This window comes from Dermacentor andersoni, chromosome 3, assembly GCF_023375885.2.
Source record: "Dermacentor andersoni chromosome 3, qqDerAnde1_hic_scaffold, whole genome shotgun sequence".
Taxonomy (NCBI): domain Eukaryota; kingdom Metazoa; phylum Arthropoda; class Arachnida; order Ixodida; family Ixodidae; genus Dermacentor; species Dermacentor andersoni.
In genome coordinates, this window is record NC_092816.1 from 155,615,057 (window position 1) to 155,639,975 (window position 24,919).

General features: G+C 50.2%; 1 protein-coding gene across 2 annotated transcripts in view; it reads left to right on the forward strand.

Annotated features, from left to right (window-relative positions):
- Positions 1-441: 441 nt before the first annotated feature.
- The window catches only part of LOC126524583 (uncharacterized), a 141,280-nt gene continuing 116,802 nt past the window's right edge, over positions 442-24,919 (forward strand). For both annotated transcript variants that reach the window (XM_050172883.3, XM_055067384.2), the window contains exon 1: positions 442-771. The gene's annotated coding sequence lies outside the window, so the exon portion shown is untranslated. The remainder of the gene's footprint in view (positions 772-24,919) is intronic.

Here is a 24,919-nt window from a genome sequence, read left to right on the forward strand (position 1 = left end):
CTTACACATTATAAAGGGAGAGGGGAAAACATTTCTTTAAAATGCGAATCGGAAATGTCTGCGAACGATAAAGAGCACGTCTACTGTCCCGCTGTCCACTACTTAAAGTATACTTACTTCTTAATTGAAGCTACAGCTATAGAGCGTCTACAGTTGCATCGCGGCCTTTGCGTTTAAAGAGTTGGTTATGTTACCTCTACGGTCGCGTTCCCCCGCAAATCCCAGCTCCTCCGGGAGTATGATCTGGACTCCTGACCGCAGCGCCCCGCCGCGGCGTCTGCCGCTCTGCACCGCTCGGCACACCCCAGTGTTTCAACTAGCTTTGTGAATCGAATCTGCGCAAGTTCCGCCGCTTCGCGCGTAGGCCTCCTCGCCTCGAAAACGCTCTTTCTCAGGGAACAGGTGTGTGTGGCTGGGAAAGAGTAGAGGAGAGAAGTGGACGGCACGCACTTGCTGCTCCCTCTGCTCGAACCGGAGTGAGTGGCCCGGCATTCGGTGCGTGGCTTCAAAGGAGCGCGGGAGTGTTGCAGTTCCTCCGACAGACGAACTGCTGTCAGCGGCGACACACCATCCGTCGCCCTCCGGATTACGCAGTCGTCGACGCGATCGCTGGTGCCTTCGGTTGACTTCTCGAGTGGGGATTAACGACTGTGTTGCTGTCGCTATTGGTTGTTGTCTGTGCGTGATTTACACTCGAGCCTGGATTTATTATTTATTTTTTCGCCCGACGGCTGGCTGCTCGGATTTTAACCGCCAGCGCTCGGATTACGGGTGAGTGAAGTTTCGTGGCAATGCCGTCGGCGTTGTACGCAGCGTTGATTAGTCTCTGGGGACACTGACAACCACTGAGAAAGCTACTTGTAGCGTCAAGCAAGTATACACTACATTTTCCTCTTTTTTTTTTTTTTTCTAAACATGAAATAATGAAACCCTGCCTCTTTTATGCCCTGTTCATCGAACCTCTGCTGCACTCTCGCAAGTTAATCGGTTTCTTTAAGTGGATGCACCACTGCGCACATGAAGTTTCTGTAGCCTCTCGAATTCCAGGATCATTCGGCCCCATCCGCTTAAAACAAGAGAGAGAGAGAGAGAGAGAGAGAGAGAGAGAAAAGTACGCGAATGGAATCAGCCTCCTCTACTGTTCGAACATTGAATAGCCAACTTTCCAGCTGATGTGCTGTCAAAACCTTCTTTAAAAATAAATACGGTATCGGGTAAGGAGGTCTGCAAAATTACGGCATCTTATCCAGTAGCACTAAAGTCGAGTGTCTGCACAGTATGCACACTGCCAGGCGGTAGTGTGAGTGAGTTACCGTTTTATGTCGTAATACGGGGATGGCCGTAAATTACCTTTACGAAGCTATTATTCTCTTACGTTCAAGATACGTTAAATCGATCATACTGACTTGGTGTGTAAAGAAGAAAGAGAGAAAGGAAAAGACATTTCTTTCTTCGACTCTCAGAAGTCGTTCGTTTGCTTCAAATTTAAGTTTGATTTGACCTTCGTAGAGATATGTGAGAGGGGTTCTTTGGTCCGTGGAAGATATGTATTTGTTCTTATAGATGTCGTGACTGTTCGTGAGGAACAGTAAGAGCACGGTGCATAAACGCCTCATGTTTGCTGCTGCCACGTGAGGTGATTCTTTGCGGGGACTGCTACAGTGTGTAGCGGCCCACAGCAGTCGTTCTATCAGCGTTCGCGGTGCTGCTGGCGTTTCCCTCAAAAAGCTGAAAAAGAAGGCCACGGGCAAGAGCGCGGGCATTGCGCGAATTTCAGTTTTAGCGCCGTTTTGTAGAGGCTTATAACTTCAGCGGCGTAGCCAGCATTTTCTCACGAAAGTAGTTTTCGATATCCTCTTTCCATCATCCAGCACATACAATGGTATCCGTTTTTATTCGAGCAACGTTTAAAAAACACGCGTTTACAGCTGCATTTGTTTCTCGGCTTTCTCAACGGCATTGGGCATGTTGCGGTGCGTATCGTTGAACTGTAACGCATGTGGACTTGTTTCGCTACCTGTCAGCAACTAAAACTCAGCATTAGACAAAATGTGGTCCCAAGTTTTGACTGACCAACTCTGACAAAAAAGAGAGAATATTCAAGCAACATCAACCTTGTGCACGGTGAAATTCGTGTGAGAACAAAGCATCGGTAAGCGCAAAATATTATTTTGATATTCTTAAGCGAAGGTTACCCATTGTACCATCACCAGAAATCCAGACGCGAACAGGTCAAAAGCGACTTGGCTGCGTCGTTGCGTTTCAAGCTTCTCCAGGACATGTAGCAGTCCCTGCATTTAGACCACAAAATGTGCTTTCGTGTCCACATAATTCTTAAAGGCAGGTTTCAAAATGATTACAGATATCACTCGATTGTGATTACAATACAACTATTCCGATTAGCTTTCGTTATTATTATTATTATTATTATTATTATTATTATTATTATTATTATTATTATTATTATTATTATTATTATTATTATTATTATTATTATTATTATTATTATTATTATTATCAGGTCTCCAGTGAAGGGGAAGGAAAGGAGGAGGGAGGGAGAGAGATTAGGAATGGGTTCATTTCTTGTGGCTACGGCGTAACTATCGAGGCCTCGCTGGCGCAATTTGCATTGGCACCGGGTCGCCCCAGAGACCCCTCGAATGTCCTTGCCAGTTCCGTGCACAAAAACCCGCGAATGTTCCGCGGAGCCCAATTCACTGATTAGTAAAAGTTGGCTAAAAGACAGCTGCGCCGAGAGCAAATTCCACATACACCGCAGTTAGCGCGTTTGTTGCTTGTTAAAAAAAAATTTAGTCTGACAAAAAATCTGCAAGGCAGAAAAGTTTAGCAACAACGACTGCTCGGCAGGATAACGCGTCGGAAGCGCGATACCGCGTTCGAAAGCTTTAATACCACGCTTGTTGCATAAGTGCTTGTTGTGGAATAACAGTGCGTCGGACTTGCGTCTTCCAGGTCGTGTACAGTGCACTGTACTGTTATTAGATTTCAGTCGTCAATGTAGCAACAAACGTTTTGTGAACACACTCTTATACAGATTCATACGGCATACAGATGCAAGCCCTCGTTGTTTGAGAGGTTAGTCCTATAGCTTGCAGCCGCAGTGTTAGCTTTGTGGCGGCGGCGTTCCTTCGCCGGTATGTCAGCGGTACGTGTAAGCCGCAGCTAGCAATGTATCCTATCTCCAAACGGATTAGAAATCAAAGCCGGAGCTACCTACGGGACCAGTTGGTGTTTGATGGTGAGGACCTTTTCCTACGTCGCTGGCCAACGAAATGCAGTGGACCGTATTGAACGGAGAAGTATTTACAGTATCGTAAGTACTGAGGAGTGTCAATAGCAAAAACTGGGTTTCCTGTCTTCAACTACATATATGTGCATAAGTGCAGCGTCTTTGGTGAAAGTATCGTGAAATACTTGATGTTTTCTTTTGTCATACGTGTTATCAAGTATGTTCGTTCCTTACCGTTTCTTTTTGTCCATACCGTTCAATTGTTATAATTTGCGTCTTATATGCAATAGTGTGGAAATAAATTATCTTAAGAGACAGTAATGAAAATGTTTGGCTACTATAACTGTGGTATGCATTTTTCTTTTTCTCACCGGTTTACCTAAAGTTGTAAGACGTTCTTGCAATCGTTTCCCTCAGCAGAACGCTGTTCGGCTTAGGAATTGCTGCGTCTGTTGCAGTTCCTCACCGTTGAGGCACGTTAGAGGGCCCTCCCCACCCCACTCTGCCACACCCCTTTTTGTTTTGCTGCTGTATTTTTTTAAAGTTTCAGAATGCTGTTTTCAAGCTGTATAAGTGTACAATCAGTTTTCTCCTATCTCGGCGCGACAAAGGTAGCTGTTTCAGGATATCGAAATCTCGAATCGAATACGAATACCAATATACGAGGAAGACGACCTTCAAATATCAAACCGAATACCGAATATTTCCAATATTTAGCACAAAGAGAAACGAAAAGCTTACGTGGGGTCTGTTTGGAAATGAGAGACTTAGCGCTATTCGATACACCTGGTGCCGTTAACGACTGCATTTCAGATCAACAGAGAAGCTTGCAAACGAGAAGCAAAGGAAGTGGGGACGCTGTCGGGTGGACCACTACAATGACTGTAAAGAAGAAAAAAAGCAAAGCAGCACTTCACCAGATGTACTTGTAGTGCTCGTTGAAAAAACAAGATGGACATATACCAACAGCACAGGGGGACAGTCACGGTGAAATACGCTAAATAAAAAAAAAAATGCCTTTACTAAATCGGGACAACAAATTCGTTAGCTGCCTAAGGTGAGACACGCTTACTAAGTGACTGGTAAATATTGTACGTATGGGTGACCCCCTTCCGTGTGTTTGTTCAAGAACTATAGATCGTCTGTGCAACAACCGCGGCACTCCTGTGGCAGAATCATTCGAAAGAGTCTCCTCTTGCATCATTATTTCTCCCTGCAGACTGCAACGCATTCCGGGGTTCGTTGTAGTATTCGAATGGAACGAATATTCGACAAGTTAGAATAGTGAATTGACGAATTGAATAAGAACCGAATAGCGAAGATCCGCATCCGAAATTTATATTGTTTACGCACCCGTACAGAAAGGTCATTCCTATTGAGCGTCGTGAGCAACGGAGTGTATTCGTGCAGAGAACTTCGTACTTGGTGTAAAAATTGCCAGGAAATGTGTAAATGAAAAAGTATTGAAGAAAAAGTTTTGCGAATCGTAACTCTTCTCCAAAGCCCGTTTTCGAAGTATATCGAGCTCCTTCCGTTTGAGCATGTGAAGTGGACATACGTGACGTGAGTTTACAGCTTGCGTGAAATTAGTAGCTTTCACGGGAGATCTGCAAATGTCACGCTCACAAATTAGGACAATCGGCTTCAGCGAAGGTGAGTTGAATACGCTACTTCCCCTTCTCAGGTCCGGGGGCTTGTGCGGCTGTTTGCAACGGTGCTAGGCCTTCGTCCCCGTGGCCACATGCATGCGTCGCTGGCTGGGAAAGCGATGCAGGCTATGCTACAGTCTGCAAAGTCGACTCATTTCGATGACCATTTCTAGAGATATGTGCGCCCCTATGTTTAATTTGGACACACACACACACACACACACACACACACACACACACACACACACACACACACACACACACACATATATATATATATATAATATGTATATATATGATCAACGTTAACAATATAACAGGCGTCGCAGTTGGTTGAGTGGCGTCTAGTTAACCTTCACTAATAGCTTCGCTTCACGTAGATTCCAACGCGTGCGTTATGCCTGGATAATTTTTGTTTGCCCGACGCGACATGACAGGTTCGCGACGGAAGCCTTCGCAAAAGCGCTTCTTGGGGCACTCTCATAGAGTGCGCCTTCTATTCGCTCACTCGAAAGTACCGCTAACGACCGCATCGTGGACATCAGCGATGCATCACATACAGGGCAATTAATTAGCGCGGTCGTCCGCGATGCCATAAATAACGGGAGTGCGTTGTACACGGCTTTGGAGGCCCTCTATCTCCCTTATCTATCACTCCCTCCCCCACTTCCCGCGGCAGCATTCGCCGGTGGCGCGTCGTTTGTTACAAATGTGACGGGAATGTCGGCACCCAAGACCACTGGGGGAGAACGCCTCGAGGCCTGCGAATGGGTGGCCGCGTTGGTGGTTTATGGCTCGCATGTCGTCGGTGCGTGCGTTTAGGCAAAAGAGCCGAGCGAGATTAATGGGGCGCAGGCATCGTCACGTGGCCTCCGTTTAGCCGCTTCGGCGGGGAAAGAGGCGTGTCGCCGGCTGAGGATGAAACGCGATCACAGGGAAGCGCGCGCGGAGGGCAAATTCACTCGGAATTCCCTGATCAGAGTTATTTAATCGAAGTCGCAAGCTACTTCCCTTCGGTTCAGTGGAGACGGTCGCTGGGTGCGCGCATGCGCGCTTCACTGGCAGTTGATGTGGAGTCCCCAGAAGACACACGACGAGGAGGTGAACGAACGGCAAAATAACGACGAAATTTACGAACGTAAAACAGTGAAGGAGGGGGAATGGGGGGGGGGGGGGGGGGCGAATGAGAAAACGAAACGGTAGGACCAAGATTTGGAATGCAATCGCAAGAAGTCGGAGATCTCGCGCAGCCGTCCGACCCGTCGCGCTTTACGAATGCGAGTTCTGGCCCGCTGCCGAGGAGCTCGAGCACCGCATAGCCGTCGTGGTGGTGAAAACGTTGCGCTGGATCGGCGGGGATTCACTCGCCTCGTCCGTGTATATCAAGCAACGGCAACCGCCGGTGCTGCGGCGCTGCCCCGATTACTGAGCACGCTCGAAGCCCGGGTGTCGTCCGCCGGTATTGGCCGCGAGGAGTTACGGAGTCGCCATCTATTGGTAGCGCCTCGCTGGCGTAGTATGAGGGATCACGCGGCGCGCTCTTCATAGGTTTTGCTGTCAGCGCTCACTGAAAACACCACGCGGAAGCTCTCCCGGACATTTCTGTAAGTACGTTCGAAACGAGAGAAGTTTTTTAGTGTCTAAATAATAATCTTGGGCAAACTGAAAGCACAGAATCGTTTACAGACGCTATCTCTTTACCGAATGCGTACAGTGAACGCCACTGCGCGCGGTCGCCGCGATGGAGTCTCCCGAACCGGCTTCTTGCGTGAAATGTAGGCAAACGCCGAGAGCAAACTATGTGAAATCTGTTCTTATAGTGTTTGTATAACTAAATGGAGCGTAATAGAATGAAGCCTCAATGCAGCGATCGCACAGGTTAGCAGCGACCGACTGCGCGTCTGCATGCTTGTCCGCGCACTGTTTCGCTTTCGTCGCGTGCGCATTTTCGCACCGTGCCATGAGCTTTAGGCCACAGAATATGAGCATTTGACAGTATACAAGCAACCATTGTTGCGTGGGCGCTATCAGAGCTGTTCAAAAATAATTTCATTGTAGAGACTTCGACGCCTACGATGTGCCGTCGCGACGATTCAATCTTTTTTTTTCTAAATTCTTGGACGTTTCAGTATTATTTCTCGAGTTGCGTCGCACTGTATGTTTATCGGTGTTCTCAGCGTGCGATTTCCCGCTGATTCTTTTTTTTTTTTTTTTTTTGTAATCCAGTGCATTAATTCATAACACAAACATGACCATATGCCATGCTTTTTTTTAATGTGCTTCTTACCGCTCCCTTTCCACTCCAGTGAACTTGCCAGTATCTATAGCACCGACAAGTTCATAGATGAAACCGTCATGACATTAGTCGGGCAGCGGACTCGGGCGAGCGTCTCAGTGCGCGTTTTCCGAACATCGCAGTCCCAGCGCCGTAGCAGAAATCTTCCTCGCGTATGTGCTTGCTGCGTACCCGAGTTGTAGCCGATGGCTGTCTGCCGGTTTTATGTTTCGCGAGCCAAGCTTCACGCAGCTTCTTGTCCTGCGGCTACGTATGAAGGCTGAGACCGGGCTCCGTTGCGTACGTCCGGCACTGCGGCACCGTGCAGTAGCCTACCATGTTGCGCGCCTTCAAAGGCAGCCACTACCTATTGTAGTGCTTTCAATCCTTGTAAAGGAGACACTCGAAGCTGGAAAATCTCGCCACTAAATGAGGGCCGCAGCGTACGAGGGAATTTAAAGTCGTTTTCAGCTCGCTTCGGCGCTCCCGAAGCAGCCGACGCGGCCGCTATGTCCACGTGATCCCTAATAGCACGTCACGCCGACGGTGGCGCCAGCTTTTCCTGTGGTGGCGCTCGAGGCCAATACGGCCACACATGCTAGGATTATGTGCCGCTTCGTACGCGCATATTGGCTACCGCGTGGAAGTGCCGGAAGAAGCCTCCGAATGGCCGGCCGAACTAGCGCTGGCCTGCACAGCGATCTCGCCCCCCCCCCCTCCTCCCCCCCAAGAGTGTACCACCCAGACTGCAGGCCTACTATCGAGGAGAATGGGGACTGAGACCCAGAAGAGCTGACCCGCCCGCAACCGAACGGGTCTAGAAAACAAGGAGGAACAAAAATGGAAACGGAAGATTCAGGAAACTATAAGAAACGACACGTGGAAAAAAAATATGAAAGAAAAAAAAAAGGTATTGAAGCGAAGACGGCATCGTATAGCAGCGTAACTATAATAGAGTGTATAAGCGCGACTGAGCGAGGACGTACAAACAAACAGATACACAGAGAAGCATTGTCTCTGTGTATCTGTTTCTTTCTACGTCCTCGTTCAGTCGCGCTTATACACTCTATCATGGATTCTAACCAACTAGCCCGCCAACGTGGTTTAGCGTAACTGCAGTAAGTATCTTGGATTAATTTGTGGAATGCAGCGTAAACTGCCCTGTGACTGCTGTTAAACTGAAATGCTCGATATGATGGTGACTTCCGAACGGACATCGAAAATGCGAGATGAAAAGGATGAGAAAAAGAAACGAGAAACGTTTTACGCAAGGAGGACAAGCGGCAGCGGGGGAAAAATGATTAGTTTGTTTCTATTCACAAAGAGAAAAAGAGGAAAACAATAAAGAAAAACAAAGGTAAAACTGGGAAAACAGTACCACTAAAGGTAAAAAAACAGATTGGAGACGATTCTACACAAACAAAACATTCTTCCGCGTGCCATTGAAGTGGTTTAAATGCTGGAAATTTACCGAATGTTGAAAGGCGGACGATCCATGATTCCTTAAACGAAGAGAACTGTCGGAAACGAGCATTCGTCAAAATTTCCCCTGTGTCTTCTTCTTTCCCGACAATCCTTCCCGGGTCGACAGGCAGGTCCACACAGCGATAGCGTCGCAAGTTTATTGCAACAGCCTAGTGAACGCAGGTTTCTGCGCCTTTCATCGACCTCCATTCCAAGTCGCTTCGCTTTTTCTTCGGCCTTGATACGAAATCTAAATATGCGACCTCTATAGGACGTAAAATCCCGGCTAATTTGAATGCCCCACTTGGCCATGCACAGTGTCGATACGCACAGAAAAGAAAAATGAAGGAAAAAAACAAAGACAAACGAGACACACGACCGCTATGCGTACGAGTTGGAACGTCGTCCTCCTCGGTGGCTCTTGGTGTACGGCATACAAATTTAGTCCACCGCGCGCGTGCGCTTTCGCGTGTCCGCGTGCGCCTCCTGTCGAGTAGCGTAAGAGAAAAATAAGAGAGAGACGAAGCCGAAACCGCGGCACCACCATCATCGGCGTCGTCCGCACGAGAATGTATGAGAGACAACAATCTCGCGTGCTTTCGAAAGCGCGTAATTTCCCAGACCCGTCTGCACGCTACAGCCACCCGTCGTCTGCTCATATAGCGTTTGTCTACTTTGTGCAGCGAGCGCTGCAGGACCGGTCTGCGCGTACGGTGCGCGGCGCAGTTTGAACGGTCGTCCCGTCTGGCGCGCATAAAAGCGTAGCAGACGACAGGGACTGCGGCGGCACGCAGACGGCTCGACTGAGCGGCCGCTCTTGGAAGCCGGCTGCCATTCTAAACTCGCTCCTATTTCGGGACTCGGCAATATAAGGCAACGTCCGCGCGCATGCAGTGTACAGGATAAGTGCGTTTCGTAACCAAATGCAGACTTCGCGTCGCCGTGCAGTCTGCTTTCCCCGTTTTCTTCTTTTTTTTTTCTCCCCCGGATAGGATAAATACCTTCAAGAAACGGAAGAGAAAGAAAGAAAAGAAAGGAGGCTCGACAGCCATTTATCGTTGACGGCAGTGCAGCTTTGCAATTTTCGCCGCGGTTTCGAAGACGGAAGCACGGGTTCCCATTTGAACGACGGCGTATTATAGGGGCGTGGATAGCTAGCCCAGCGTGGGACACGCTATTTACCGCCGGAAAACCGCTCAGGTTCTGATGGCAAGCTTGAAATGGCGTGTAGACGAAGAAGAAAAAAAAAACGAAAGAGAGGAAGAAAGAAAGGGGAAAAAAAGGTAAGAGGAGGAAAACCTCGCTCTGTCCGCATCATGTGGTTTCGCATTGCGAAAATGGTCGCATTGCCTTTGTACAGTGCGCTCGACTGTTGCCCCATAACGCAGCTATAGTGCATCGTATATCAGGGGCTCATTTTCCACGAGCCTTCTGACAGAAACCCACCAATTCGAAGCCGGGTCTGGAAATCCAGCGGGAAGGAAAATTCAACGGAAAATTGCGCAACACTTGCGGGGTCACGAGATTAGCGCTTGGACATTGTAATAGCTGCTCGTATGCGATTATTGCGTGCATTCTGTACTGTTGCTTTGCACTCGGGGAAGAATGGCTGTTGTCCCCTTGTGTCTCATCTCACTGGCGCGTGTAATGACAACCGCAAGTGATGTTTGTGTAAGTGTCCAGCCTTGCGACGTTTTGCTCGGAATCTTTCGAATGAGAAGGCTGGAAAACGCGGATGCGGAAGCAAACGCTTGCTATAATACAGTGCGCGTGCTCTCCGCGCCGAGTGGTTAGCTGCGTGTGGTCTTTGCCTTGCAGCGGGAGCACAGCCAAGACACATGAGTCGCCAGCAGCTTTTTTTTTTTTTTAGATTGCTCTACGCATGCCAGCAGCTCGGAATCCGGCTATCTCTGTAGCATACGCCTGGAGCACCGCGGCAGCGCAACTAAAATAATAATAAAAAGAAATTAGCGTCGTTAGTTGGGTTCAAACCCCACGAGTGTGTTAGGAGCACTCCACGACTACTTCGAAATTTGGCCATCAGAAAAGTTGCACCATAAGTGACCTTACTCACCTCTGGGTTCAGCCCTCACCGGCGCCAAGTTTTTTTTTTCTCTATCTTTTCGTCCACTTTTATTTCGCTTCAGGTTACCTTTCGTGCATCTCAGTTAAAACTACGAATAATTTACTCAGTGCTTCCCTTCGCTTCGTTGTCTGTTGGCTTCGTGTGGTTGTGATTAACAAAAATGGAGCCCCTCTGTTCCCCTTCTTGTCGTTTTTTACTCACCTAATAGTTCATGATATGTCTTAACGAGGCCCAATAAAGGTAGCGTCAGGAGGTATGAAACCTTTTCCTTCGTTACTTGAGTGAATCCTCAAAAGTGCTGTTAAACGAACGAAATAGAACGCGCGTGTGGTTTTAGCCCCGCCAGGCCAGCGGAGGAAAGGGTGTTTAGCCACTTCCGTGGCTTCCGAGACGCATCGCTTTGCTTCACTCGCTTTACTAGCTGCGTCAAGCGGAGAGTCCAGAAGCGCATTAGCCAATTCTATTGTGGCCGCCGAATTCTGCGACGCGTCGCTCAACGGGGTGTCGGTGCGTCGGCGCGCGCCCTCCCACGTGTGCCTGTAGTGTATGCGCATATAGTAGGTCTACAGAACGTACGTCTACAGAACGTACGTCTACAGAACGTACGTCTACAGAACGTACGTCTACAGAACGTCTATAGTACGGCATACAGAACGTCTCCATTCGTGAAGAGGCCCTCGGTCGAAGAGCTGGGGCTGTCGCAGTCCTTCCTGTATGTGACGTTGCCGAAGCGAATTCGTTCTCGGAGGGGCTGTTTCGGATTCGTGCATTTGACGCAGCGAAAGAACGCCATATTTCACCGTGTCACTGGTAGCCCGAACCACCGTCTGTTTTCAGACCACCTGTTTTCAGAGGCACAAAGCGATAAAATTCGCTATGCAGTGCAGACTGGCGCCCAAGCGAAGACAAAGCTCGAGTATTGCTTGCGTACTAAATTCGTTTGGTCCCGCACGACCGGGGTAGGTATAGGTCATGGCAAATTGCATGGTGCATGTCATGACACTGAGTTGATTGATTGGTTGATTGATTGTAAGGGACTTTATTCTATACCGAAAAACTACAAGGGACATCGGTCGTAGTTATTCGTACTTTATTACTTTGGTAGTTATTCTTTTCTTTCTTTCTTTATTAGGACATAAAACATACAGTCAAATATTTTCTTAGCCCGCCAAAGCAATGATGCTTTTGAGCGGGACTCGTCAGGGATAACGAAAATTCTGGAAACTGCGCTTCACGGATGAAATACGATATGCTGTACAGCCGCGCATGGTTTCTTTCTCACCGGCAGCCGTCCCGGGAGGCGAAACCGCGCATTGGTGCTGTTTACTGCTGTCATTATTAACTCGGGGCTACCTTGTGGGATACTTATTGAGAATGAAGCAAAAGATGGTGACTTCAGTGAGGATATGCGCCACTTAATTTCATTGTTTTACTTAAATGACCGTAAGAATTGGGACCTGCGTGGTGAATTTTGCGGCTGCAGCCCCTTACAAATACAAGTAAGGTAAGCACATACATAATTCGGGCAGGTCTGAACTGACACTGCGATTTTTTGTCCCCTCTGGTTATAAGAGGAAAGCGCCACACCCTTTTCGGCCCTTTGACGGCGCGTCGTACTGTCTCCGGCTGTTGATAACCTTCTACATTTTGGATGGACGCTGAAGAGGCCTCCGGACGCTTAAGAGACTGGTTTACTACTTTTTTCGAAACTTACCAGGCATTTCTGCGGCGGATGAAATGACCGTCTATTACCAGACAAAGAGGAAGACGAACTCATCTTTCTGAAACTTTCACTGTATACGCACGTCACCATCGTCACATCGTGTATGTCAGTATATTTTCTCCCAGTTCGCATGACTCATTCTGCCCAATAAAGTGCTGCAACATTTGCCAGAAAGAGCGCTCGCTCAATTTCGAGGCCGGACGCCGCCAAAATTCACAGTTTCACCGGCTGTCTTGCGGATGACGTCACCGCCCGTCTTTACGTCCTCTTTGGCAGTCCAAGCCTCCACTCGTGTCGACTGATCTGCATTCGATCCAAGAGTGTGATCTAACAATTTGTTTACCTTTGAAATCTATACGACTACTTGCGCTTGCGCAAGTATTTCTGTCCTGTCTTGAAGTAACAAATAACATCATGCGGATCCAACACAGATGTTGCAATCGGTGTGAAGTGAAGCATAAGTGAAGTCGTTAATTAAAGGCGGCGCGAATTAATGCGATTGCGTTCATTTTCGTCCTATGCGACGTGTAACTTCATTCAGTGTTTATATTTATGTCTCGCACATGCCACAGCTTTCATGTCGTGGGGTTACCGCATGAGATTAAATCACGAGCTTTAACAACTTTGTTGTAGAATAAATTCAATGCAAACGGTATTTTCTAAGAAAAAGTATGTTTATGCCCTTCCCAGGTGACTACTTTAATATCGTGCGATGTTTATGTTGATGCCCTACGCCGTTCACAAGATAAGCCGAAAGGCACGCACCAAATCAGGTGGAGAACCACTGTGAGACGCCGACGGACGCAGCGAGGTCACAAGAAAGAAAGCGAGGTACGATGTCTGCTGTCGAGGGAACAATGTCGCTGAGAAGTGTATGGCATATGGGATTTTGTGGCACATAACCTCCCTCGTCGATTGCTAAGGAATAAGCACTCTTACTTCTTCAGCACAGTACATGCTCCAAAGGTAGAGGTGCGTGCTCGAGGACGATCTCCGCCACAGAAGAGAGGCGGACCCTCATGGTGGTGGTGGTGGTGGTGGTGGTAAACTTTATTGGGTGACCCTCATGAAATACGAACCGATGTGGCCGCGGTGACTGCATGCGTGTCTGTATACGTCTGTCTGCGGCCGACCTGTCGGGATCGCATGCCAGGTGCCTTTTTCCTCAGTTGTCGAAGTGGAGTCCCACGGCCTCTCGTTCGTTCTCCGGCATTCTCATCACGCGAGACGGCCTGTAACAACAACGAAGACGACGACAGCCGCAGCTGCAACAACAACAACAACGCCTTGGAGCCTACCCGTAGCTCTCGGTCAGAAGTTCGCTTGCGCAAGTCACCGCCGTCCCGAGAGCCACCACGCACCGCCCACGACGAAGTCGAGTGTTTGCAGCGCGCTCCCGTCTTTTGTGCTTTGCCGCGCTTGTGCGTACGCGGGTACGCACTGCACACATGTCCGCGACCGTGCGTTGCATGCGGTCGAGGACGGGCCGCTTTGTTGCGCTGCAACGCACTGCGCATCGTATAGCTGTGCTGCAACGTCGACTGCGAGGCCCCGTGCGTCGACTGCCGTGCATCTGTGTGCGTGTCTGTCTGTGTGTGGGTGAGTACGCGCGCACACAAGTCGAATAGCCGTACCTGTCGCGAATTCTTTTGTACTACCCCGCGCCTCGTGGACCGAGCGAGACTAGGCAGTGGCGAACGCGCGCGGCTTTAAACCGTTTCACTCGCGCCTGCGCGTGTAGTTATACGCCTGCGCTCTCGGCGGGCACCGTGCGTTGCGACACGCGGCATACATGAAAGCGCTCCGTTGCCGCCGCGTGGCGCTACCCGACGCAGTGCGTGTAATGAGCGCGTGCGAAGTCTCCGAGCGCTACCTCTCGCTATATGGTCGTCGTGGTATCGTTGTTGCTGTTGAGGCTTTCTGTATTTTGTTCTTGCTGTCTCTGCTTCCACTGCAGCCGCGGCGCGAGCGTCTGCGTATCGCGTCTATCGCCGGCAAAGCCTCGCGACGCTGTTCGCGGGGCCGTGCATTGACCGGCACCGCTTGTACGCGGGTCGGCGCGCAGAAATCGGACGAAGCCGTTTGACCGGGGCGTCGAGGCCGACTTTCCGCTGTGTCGACACGGATAAGAAGCGAAGGAGCGTTTGGCGCCGGTGCTCTGGTCGCAAAGGTGTGGCACCGGGCATGCGGTTTGAACACTCGAGGAGCTGTCACGCACGTGATGTGCGCTAAGGAGGATATTTAAATCCTATCATGTTACCATAGCAATCAATGGCTTTGCGGTTTGCCTGTACAACAATGCGTGATCGCAACTTGGCGGACAAGTGTTGAGAAATAATCGTGGACGCCACACTTATAAGTATAGGGCTTTCGTATAGTATAGTATAGTATAGTATAGTATAGTATAGTATAGTATAGCGTTTAAGGCATAAAAAACAAATAATTCCTGATTTTTTGCACCCCGAAGAAAAATTACGATAATCGGTTTGAAACCGATTTCTCCTCGAATTCAGCCCTCTTGAAAAGGATAATAACAAATGGAGGTGTTACAAAACTGTTGAATTCTACCCACCTTTTGGGAACAGGTGGCCAAACTGACGTGTGATTAGCGAACGTTAGTGGATGCCCTCGTGCACTAATTTTCATAGTTCTTTCCTGTGTTAAAAATGCAGAGAACACTGTGAAGAACGGAACGCCACACCAGTGTCTATAGTGTTTTTTTTTTTTTTTTTTTTTAAGATATGAGTAGGTCATATAATTTGCGAGCAGCTATCCTTGCCATTCCGTCTTCGCGTGAGTAATTTCGCTCCTTTAAATAGAACGCTTGTGTCGAAAAGAACACCGAAAAGAAGATCAAACGGTAAACCTATGCACCGTCTATAGAGCGTGCACGCACGGGCAGAATAGAAATGAGCCTCCTTTTGCTATTTCTGGTCGAGCCGTTTCAATTTGTGGCCCTTGTGATCCGCAGCCTAGCTGTTTTTTTTTTTTTTTTCTTGTACGACGATAAAGAGTCCCAGGACCAACATATATAATCATGGCCCTGACAGGACCAACAGGTTCGCGGTAGGCAACAGTATGCAGCTGCCTGTACTACGTCATGGCTTGGAGCGTCATGGCCTGGAGCAGGTCTGCATACACTGCGCGGGCCACCGGGACATTCATACAAGACGACGAACATGTATGCGCCGCTCCTTGTATCGTCAACCCCAGCTGTCCTGGCGCTAAGGGTCAGCTATAAATCCCCACCACGGTTACTCGGAGACTGCCCGCGCGGAGTCTCTGTCCGACCCGCGTCCAGCGAGTTACGGCGGAAAGAAGAGAGAGAGAAATTAAGGCGAAGAAGGAGGGCACTCGGTCCCCGGCGGCGAGTTACGACTTGGGCCGGGCAACGGGAAGACGCGGCCGCGCTTCTCGCGCAGAGACGAGCAGCTGAGGGTCATGGGACAGGTTATCGGAACGGGGCGCACACGCCGTGTAACAAGTCGAGCCGCAGGGCTATAGGACGCCCATCCCATCTCTCCCCCCCCCCCCCCTCACCGTGCCCGCCTGCGTACGAGATCGGCACGGCCTCTTCGCTCCTCGTCACTTCTGCCTCACCTGCACCATTCCGTTATGCGTTGCAATTGCGAGCGCGCAGTGGCGTCACATAGGGAGAGGAGGCATGGGTGTCACATGTGGGCTATACGCGCTGGCGTGCAATCTGCAGGCGCCAGCTCGCTGCATGCAGTTGGCCGTTGTTGGATCTGGAGGACTATCCCACCGCTGTCCCCCAGATATTGGATCTTGTCGTTGAGTGCGGGAGTTGGCCGAGGTTGAGGAGGGCTTTAAGATGAAAACTGAAGATCTACATTATTTACAGTAAAAACATGAAGTCATTAACAGTCAAAGTCATTGATGGCCGGCAGCAAATCGGACGCTGCGGCCCATGGCAAGAAGCCCGAAAGAGATGAATGAAGGAATGCATGCTCCTCTCTGCTCCCGGTCTCTGGCTTTTAACCCCTTCGGTGTCTCGAGGTCACGTCCTGTTCGGCCAATCGTCGAGCCCGCTCAGGTGTCGTCATAGGAGGATTGGTGGAAGAAAAGTGGGGAAACGACAAAAGACGGAGACGTACAAAAGCACAGTTCGCACTAGCGGATCAGAAAATTTGGGTGTGGTAATTCATTGTGTTTTTTTTTTAATGTTTAACCTAGGTAGGACATTAGGCAGTATAATAGCAAGAGCTTGGTGGCGCAACCCACCGCCCCGTTCCAAAGGAAACGCTCACAACATCCATCCATCCATCCATCCCATTCGACTCAGGGGGTCGCTCCATGGGCTTCACTGTCCGAGGGATGACTTGCCTCCTGATTGCCCTTCTCGTCTGCAACTGCCGTCACAATAGGCGGATAGGGGGGTTGCTCCCAGGTTATCACGGTGAATTACAGCCATCGTTCCCTCCGGGTTTGCAAGCGCTCAGCGGGGGGGGGAGGCGGGTTGTTCTCTAGCGACATTTCAGAGCCGCAAAGCAGCTTTGCTCGGGCCCCAGGTTACCTGGAATCGTCCAGGATCTCGTTACGCTGTCGGGAAGAGTCAAGCAGTGGGACAATAGCTCCACATGCGGCGCACGAGGTGGGGGACGCCCACTTGTCTGGACGTGCGGCGCCTCGGGAACGTGGTAGACGCGCTTCCGCGCACCTTAATTAGGTGCGACGGCGATTCGATGTGGTCTGGTGAACTCGAAGGATGCCAGGAAAAGGGCCCGTATCTAACGCCGTGTAGCGTACATACGTACTTGGTACTCTTCTGGTGCACGTATGTATAGTTGGTTCGCTGCTTGGTTTCTCTCAGTATCCGTCGCAACGTCTCCCACGGGAGCCCGGGGAGGCACGAGACAGTGCAGCTTTTACCAGGAGGTTAATTGTGATGTTGTATACACTATGGTTCGCGAAAGCTACCGCTTGTAACGAGTAATAAAGTCCATATAACTGAAAAAAATATTGTTCGCCTTTATAAAAAAAAAGTGGCTGATATATTTAACTTGTTGGTTTATATGCAGTTGGTCTATTCGGAGCTTTAATATAATATATCCGTGATAATCGATGGCAGAATATGTTCTGCTTGTTTTTTTTTTTAATATAGGATCATATTGCACGTGTTCAAGGCAGCTCACCATTTCAACGCAAATGATGGAGAGGTGACGTGTCTGGTAAGGTGTACGTAATGTGCGACCAAGAAGTCGGTTTGTCTGTGCGGGTGCATCGCATTACCGATGTCTGCATACGCGCTCATTCAGCGGCCTGAGAGGCGGTTGTACGAAAACGAAACGGTACGCGTAAGCGCTACATGCATATCGTTTGTCTGGAGCTATAGCCTCTCATCTGCTTTGTAACTTGGAGCAGTTCATACAGGTCTCTCTCTCTCTGTTTGGCAAAGAAAGAAAGAAAGGAAGAAAGAAAATCAGAATGGACGAATCAAGGTGACTTCTCAGACTGCCATGTAGCAAGGCTTACTTGTTCCTTCCTGATTTTCTGTACGCAGGACGTGCTTTCTGAAGAGCAAAATAGAAAATTAAATGCGTAAAACAGTCTAAGAAGTTGACTTTGTCAAAGAAATTGACGCTTCCGCAGGAATCTAAGTATGCAAGGCGCGTCCGAGTGTAAATATGAGTATTGCCCATGACGCCGACAACTGAAGGCGTCCATCGCAACGCACGGGTGACAGGACATTTCTCTGATCTCCGCATGTACGGCGAGTCAGAGTTTCGACATTTAGAAAAAAAGAAAGAAGTGTCCGGAAAGGAGGTCTTCAAACTGGCACGGCTAGCGTGATGGGGATTTCAAGCAGAACCCGCTTGGCGGTTCCACTTTCAACGCCTGTCGCCCTGTATTCAGCCGCAGGCGTGTATATATATATACACTTATCCGTCCTCTCAAACAGCAAAGTCCGCCACTTCGCCCGTATTTTGCAAGATAATTGAGGACATTTTAGCACGTTCCGTGTCCTTTACGGCGTTGCATATTATACCCCATATCGTGCAATTGACAGCACGAAGACATTACTCGACGACGCTCGGGCGGGTACGTACAAATCGTTTCCCTGTGTGGCCTTGCAGAAGTATCGCGGACGGAATAAAAGCTACGGGGGTCTAGCTGTTTTGCGCTCGTACGCCGCGCCACTTGGATCTTATAGGCACTCCTTGACCTTGAATATTCGTGCTCGATTGGTTTCTGTGCATTTAACTTTTAAACTTCTTTGTCCATATTTCGACTGACTTTCATACGATTTTTATTGTATGAAAGGGAAGAAATAAAGGGAAAGGCAGCGATTTTAACCGGGTGGGAATAGGCGATTGCCTGCCTTACACTGGGAAAGGCGGAGAATGCTTGGATAAGAGAAGTGATAAAGTGCACCATCGGGGCGTGCAGAAGTGCGAAATAGAAGAAAAAGAACATGTGTTGCAGTCGTTCGGACAGCTCAGCTGTTCAAAATACAGCGCGTCATATTCGTTATTGATTGATTGATTGATTGATTGATTGATTGATTGATTGATTGAAAACTTTATTGTTCCACCGAGCTGGGGTGCCCGCCTCTTAACCTACACGTAGGTAGGGGGGGGAGGACGAAGCACTCCCCGCGCGTTGAGGACGGTGAGTCTTCACGGCCTCAACGGCCAGGCGAATTGCTCGACGCTGGTCGTCTTCAGCCTCGCTCTGGAGTAAGGCCTCCCAGGCTTCTCTACTGTTAATGTTTTCCTTGGCCCCTGGGGAGCCAGCACACTCCCATATTATATGGTCTAGCGTACTTTTTTGCTTACAAATTCTGCAGAGGGCGTCGTTATAGTCCCTCGTCTGTGTTAAGTAGATCCAATGTGGTGATGTATAATTGTTTCCCTGGAGGCGTCGCCAAATGCGAGCGTCCTCCAGAGAGAGAGACCGATGCGGAGGCGAAAAGATTCTTCTTTCGGCTTTGTAGTGATCGACAATTTCCCTGTACGTGATCATGCTATCTTTTATCCCTGGAACTGGCTGCTCTAGAGTTGCCCGGTGGTAGAGTGCTCGGGCGTTATTGAGCCGCTTTCGTGATGCCAATCTTCTGTACACGAAACGACGTTATAGCTTGTGGAGCATTCCTCTACTCGAGGGTTTTCAGCACTCCAGTCCTGTGTTCGAGTATACTTATTGCGCTGTGAGCTGACGTAGTGTGTTGGTTGTTTAAAAGCACGCGGATGGCATCCATTACGAATGAGCGCGGTAGGGATGTAACTTGCCGTTGTGCAACTGGCGCGTTCTCACCAGCAGCACACTGCACGTGTCAAGAGTACAGGGAGGCTCGTATGCATCGGCTACCAAGGAGTCCTTCGTCTGGTGTAGAAAGCATCACATGTAGCACGTCTGACAGCTTGAGCTTTCATGAAGCTCTCCACAACATCTTCGCCGTTGTTGTTCTTTATTTAATTATGCACGTGACCGAGGAACTGTCGTGGGTTGCTGCGAAGCCTCCGCGGTTGCTTGCGCTTCCGAGTGACCTTTCCATTTGGCCACGTGACCTTTTTTCTTCGCCGCGAGAAATTGGCTGTAAACAGGCGCAGGCTGCCCAGCGGCAGAGCTTCCGTATTGCAGCAACGCGCGTCGTTCGGCATTGCTGCGTCCACGGAGAGAGAGAGAGAGAGAAGCAGTTGCGTGAGGAAAGTGGGAGGAACGGTGCTGTCCCCTTCGTGACGGAGCGCTCCCACGGAAAGAAATGAAAAAGACAACGGCAAAGGGCACCGAGCGATTGTGGCCCGGCGCGGAGGAGGGAGGAACGAGAAGCGACCGCAACAGTCCCGCGGTATCGCATCCCGTCGGGTCACCGACTCGCCGTGCACGGGATGCGCGGTCCGCGTAGCGGGGAGAACGAGCTTCCGTGCTACGCGTGTGAGCGAGCGCGGCCCCCCGTGCGGCCTTCTCGGCCTTCGTGTTTGCCTGCCCGGTGGCCGAGCTCTTATAGCTCTGTTAATGTGCTGAGCACCTTAGAAGATGCGCCTCAACAGATGCTGACAGTTCCCGGCAGCGGGAACCGACATGTCGATGTGAACTATATGTCTCGAAATTGATCGTGGTATACAGGGTGTCCCACGTAACTGGAGCGGAATATTAAAAACTCAGTGCCTTTCCGCTCTGTGAAGAAGGATGACCAGCGAAGCTGTGTATGTGGGCCCCTTAATGGCGAACTGCACCTCCGCCGCGGGTCGGCCCCGCATTGCACTATCTTCGGGATCGGTCCACGTACGGGGAGTGCTCAACGCCTGCTTCACCTCCGCCTCGGGTCGGCCCGGCATTGCAATATCTGGACAGAGCCAAGACGTTCTTTGTCGTCGCTTGGAGATACTCAGATTATATTTTTCATTCCGCGTAACTGCATGATTAGTCTTAATTAGTTAATAGATTTTTCAAATATTATAATAAGATGAAAAGTGTCAATGAGAAAATTGTAGAGCAACATGAAGAAAAGTCCCTATACAGCTTTCCGTTTCTCGGTACGTGCTACATAAAAAGTGTGTGTATTTTTTTTTTTTTTTTTTCACGAGCATGAAAGAAGCCCGCAAATACACGCAAAATTGGCGCGCGACTGGCCGCTCGAGACAGTTTGCGTGTATGCGCGGGCTTCTTTCACGCTCAGGAAAAAAACACAAGTGTCCCGTGTCTGTGGAGCACAATGCCTGCCATGCCTGGGTATCAACGTGGTACATATGCACGTTGTGCGTGTGCTGTGCACGGTGTCCTGGGTATACGGGAACGGCAATTCGAGCCGCCCCTGCTTTATTGTTCGATAGTACTGCTCAGGCTGCCGCTTCCGTTTAAGTGCATACGCGAAATTCCTCGCATGCCCGTGCGCCATTTTGGTTCGCCGCTCCTTTGCAGCTGCCAGCCGTGCAACCTCGTTCCGCCGGATGGCGTTTTGCGTCGTTAGAAATAATTACGCAACGGGACCGGTCGGTGGGTCTCTTGGCGGATTAAGCTAAACGCGGGGGGCCTGTACAAAAATGAGGGGATAAAAAAAAAGTAAACAAACCGTCGTCCTTGGCCTCGTCCTATACGGAGAGGGGACTAATCGCGCTTCGGTGTCCGAAGGTCATTTGCCCGCCGACCATACGAGCGGTAATTAGGCCGAGACGGAGTCGCTTAGCTATGCCATGCGCGAGTTTCTTGTTCCTTTCTTTTTTGCTTTGTTTTTTTGTGGTTGATCAGCCTCAGTGTTTATTCCAGCTCGATCGCTTCGCCTTTGGCGACGTGTGGTGTCTTTGCTTTCTCAGTGTAGCCCTAACTACGTAGGCGCGGAGGCGTATCGCTGGGCGTAGCGGTGCTTCATTGACTTTCAATTGGGCGCTCCTTGACGGCGAATGGAGTGCGCGTTTCCCTCCAAGATATTCCCCGCGCTTAATTTCCATTCCTGAAATTTTGTTTTTCTCAATAGCCGTGTTGGCAATCGGGGCAAGAGCGAACATAGCTGTACATCCCTCGCCAGCAGTATGCCACGCTGTCGAAGACGTTGGCAAGTTTTGAAAACTCCCGAGTGCCCACACTGCCAATCGACATGGAATGACGCGCAAATTTCGGAACGCAGGCTTCGAGGTATTGCCAATAACCGCTGGCGGCCGTTTGTGAAATAATTATGCACCGATGGAGCAGGTTAGTACGAATGGTGAAAAGATTAGCTTTACGACGCAGCATGCGAGTTGTCGGTTGTGCTGACCAATCGGAGACACTAAGGTAGGCAATCTTGTGGTTCTTGCTTTAAGGCTAAACCCCCATGAGCGCGATTTTGTGCGCGACAGCGACGAGCGACGGCTACGAGCGACGGATCGGGCCGTCGCGCGAACAGATCGCTCGGTCTTGTCGCGCGATCGCTCGTTCTGCAAATCTAGAATTCGTCGGTCGTCGCCCGGAAGTGCTATGAACGACTAGCCAACAGTAGCCAGCCGGAACGGGATGTACATTAGTGACGTACTACCGGTTTGCTCACGTGCGCGCTTCTCGGTATACAAACGGAACGAGCGAACTACCGAATTTCGATATGTAAACGAAAAGAAGCCTACTCCAAGACCCTTCAGAAATACTTTATGTTGCTTTGTACAGCCAAACAAATCAACTTAAATAATTATAGCAAGTGCCACGCCAGGTTTGGCGCTCACTCGATCCCCTAATACCGGCAACACTGGAGAGCTGTTGCGCGAAGCGGTCGCTCGCTTGGAGTTTGACTTCTGGGCGACGAGCGAACGCGACAGCCATCTCCATCGCTTGCATGGGGTTTATACTTTACTCACAAACGACGGTTCCAGCGTCAATGGACGAAATGGTAGACTGAGACGCTGAGCAACAGCAAATGTGGTTGGGTGATGGATGGATGAAAAACGTTTATTCAACGGATTGAGATTTTGCAGGCCGAACATGGCCCTTTACATAGGTGGAGTCCTTAGTCTGGGACCCCACTGGACGAAGCTGCTACCCGCGCCCGTTGGACTAGAGCCCTTTGGGACTCCAGCGCCGAGCAATTGAGTAGGGCTGCCTCCCATGCCTCTCTAGTGGGGGAAGGGTTTGGGGGAAGGGACGGATTCATCTGACATGTCCACACCATGTGAAAGTTATCGGAGACTTCCCCACAGTGAGGGCATCGCCCATCAACTTTTGGGTCAAAATGTTTTGCTATTGCAGGACACAACAGGGTGTTTGTCTGCAGGCGCAGCAGTGTTCGTTCATCGGCCTTACTCAGGCCCTTAGCAGGGACCGGGAAAAGCCGATGACGTTCGCAATAGTCTGCCAGAATTTCCCTGAACCGCAGAAGCGGTTGTCTAATCTCTGAGCGGGAAGAGTCTGGTTGAGGTGCCCGGTGGGTAAGCGCTCGGGCGGCCGCGTCCGCAGCCTCGTTACCTCTAAGGCCCTGGTGGCCCGGAGTCCAAATAATGCGTTTGGGTGAGGGGTCCGATTCCCTCACGGCTCGCTGTAAAATGCGGTAGGCTAAAGGTGATACCTCGCCCGCCAGGTAGTGCTCACAGGCTCTGCGCGAATCTGTGATGATTACCTTCGAATTCGGGTCCGAGGCGGCAAGTGCTATAGCAACAGGGCGTCGGCGTCAGGATGCCGGCGTCCATTTCGGTACACGACGCGGATGTCAAGGTCTCGTATCCGAAATGCCCGCCGAGCAAGGCGGCCTGAGGAACCTTTCAATGATGAGAGCCGCCAGAGTGCAAGACGGTCTGTGACGACATCGATTTTGCGTTGTCTCCGTGATATGCATGATCAGTTCGTAATGTCGTCACAATGCCTTATTCGCCTTGCCGTCCTTGAGTTCAATGCTCTACTCTTGGTACCCATTCTGTTACTGTTACCGAGGATCCGCCGGCGGTAGCCGAATGGCTGTGGCGTCGCGTTGCTACCGCGAGGTCTCGGGTTCGATTCCCAGCCGCGCGAGGCCGCGTTTGGATCAGGGCGACACGCGAAAGCGCTTGCGTGCCCACGTTAAGTTGACGTCAGAGAACTCCAGTCGGTCAAAGCTAAGCTGGAGTACTCCACTACACGCCGTCCCGAATAAGTCCAGTGTCGCTTCGGGACGTCAAGCCGCAAGGATCAATCGATAAATCTGTAGTCTGAGATTCTGCTGGCTGTATTATAAGCACGCAGTTATACTCTGGTCCTTTTCTTTTATTCCTTGCAAAGCTGTCTCCTCAGAAACAGTATACATATAGCGAGATAGATAAGAGCTAATTCGCTTCGGAGGAACTTAAAACAAGGCGGTCGACAGGGGGGGGGGGGGGGGGGGGAGTGGAGTGGCTAGACGGCGTCATCGCCACTGTCCGCACAAACGAACTCGTTACGTCTGGCACTGCCAAATGCGGCTCCCTTGTTGTCCCCTCGAGTCGGCAGGCCGGAGGGGTGGCCGCCTGGCTGTGGCACGGTTCTCAGATAAAGCTGTTCCTTCGACAGAACGGGGCCGCCGAAGTATTCTCTCTCCTCGTCTCCTAAGCCGTCGACTGCACGGGACCGACAGGCTGCTCGCCTCGTTCGGCGAGACAATTGACGGGCTCGAATGTGCGCACGCGTGCGCGTGCGGGAGTCTGCGTACGTGGACCGATGCAGTTGCGGCGACGGCTTGGCGTGCGCCGTTTTTTTTCTTTCTTATTCTTTTTTGCCGCGACACCAACTGCAGCAAAATATAGAATTGACTAACAGAAATAGAAAAAAATATAACAGCGCGGGCTCATTGTGTGAATGTGGGCGCAGACTTATTTTTAAAATGGTTTGGACGTTTACTAGCCGTGAGGTCTCGGAGAACATTCTCGGGGGGACCAAACGTGCCTCTGACCCTCCCCGCCTACTTCCCCTTTCCCTGATTTCTCGGAGGATAAGGGACAGCAGGTGTAAAGAACCGCTCCACGGGCAGCCTACCAGCGTCTTGCTTTACTGTCACATTATGACTCCTTTAGATCTATCTATCTATCTATCTATCTATCTA